Source organism: Blastomyces gilchristii (genome assembly GCF_000003855.2).
Source record: "Blastomyces gilchristii SLH14081 genomic scaffold supercont1.13, whole genome shotgun sequence".
NCBI classification, from domain to species: domain Eukaryota; kingdom Fungi; phylum Ascomycota; class Eurotiomycetes; order Onygenales; family Ajellomycetaceae; genus Blastomyces; species Blastomyces gilchristii.
The window spans coordinates 1,128,369-1,129,981 of record NW_003101670.1 but is presented as its reverse complement, the minus strand read 5'-3'; positions in this window follow the sequence as shown (position 1 = coordinate 1,129,981).

Sequence of the window (1,613 nt, the reverse complement as noted above, 5' to 3'; positions counted from 1 at the left end):
AGTTATTATTAAAATCACTGACAGAGTCACTGATAAAGTCACTGACAGCAAGATCATGTATTAATGTATTCTGTCAGTCTGACTGATATCAAGAAAGTTCTAGATAAGTTATTCTGTACTACAATAACAGATTCTCACATAAAACTCTCTTAATAATATCATGGATATCTAGATATCTTCTGATAAGGTAATATTATGAATATATCTTCTTTACAAGGCTCAGAGATGACTCACAGTATTAAGTTAGAAAAGAAGAATAATAAGAATTCTGAATCATTATAAGACTCTCTTTATAATATATCTCAAGATGAACTTCTTCTTCTTCAGAAGACACTCAATGATCTGTTAAATAAGAAATTTATATATATTAGTAACTCTTTCACTGTAGCTTCTATTCTCTTTGTAAAGAAGTCAGATGAAGAACTTCAATTCTGTGTGAACTATCAAGATCTGAACAGATTGACAAAGAAAGATTATTATCTCTTATCTCTCATCAATGAAATTCTAGCATGTATTAAGTAAGCTTAATAATTTACAAAACTAGATATCATCACTGCATTTCATAAGATTTATATCATCAAAGAAGATGAATGACTTACAGCATTTCAAACATATTACAGTCTCTTCAAATGAGTAGTCACACTCTTTGAACTGACTAATACCTTCAGTACATTTCAGAAGTATATCAACTGAGTACTCTGAGATTTTCTTAATGAGTTTACATCTACATATCTAGATAACATTCTCATCTTCACTGACAGATTCAGAAAAGAATATCAAGAATATATGTGAAAAATATTACAACAATTATAAGAGACAGAACTATCAATAGATATTAACAAGTATGACTTTGAAGTCAAGAGTACAAAATATCTAAACTCTATCATAGAAGCTGGTAAGAGAATTCAAATGAATTCTGAGAATGTCTCTGCTATTCTCAAGTGAGAGACTTCATATACTGTGAAAGATGTACAAAGCTTCATTGAATTTGCTAACTTCTATCAGTAATTTATATGAAACTTCTCAGATATTATAAGATCACTTATAGACTGACCGTGTGACCGTGTCTGAGATCAGAATCAGATTTTTTAATAGTTTCATTATCAATTTAACTGATCTCATTACATGGTTTTAACATTAGATAGTAGTCTTATACTGTCTCAGTGAGACTTACTGTCTACTCTTATCACATTTTTCAAATGAGATCATGATTTTCACTTCTCAATTTAAATTATTTTTATTGCTTTAAATGACTTTAAATCTCATTTGAGTATTACCAAAAGTGTTACTTGTTAAAAAATTAAAAATAGTCTAAAAGAAACCTTAAAATGTCTAAAAATAGTAACTTTATATCAGGAATGGAACTAAATGAAATCAAATGAGATCACTTTCTTATTTTTTTCAAGTCATGGTTTCATTTTAAGATCTGATATATAGTCACTTTACATGTTTTTTTGATAGCTAGTCCCAGCGGGATTCACGCTAAGAAATGTATGAGATCAGATTAAATGAGATCAAATATGAAATTCATAATCTCAGCAGCCAGTCTATTCACTCACAGAACTTACTAAGAAAGACTCAGTATTTCAATAATCAGTAAACGCTGAAGCTGC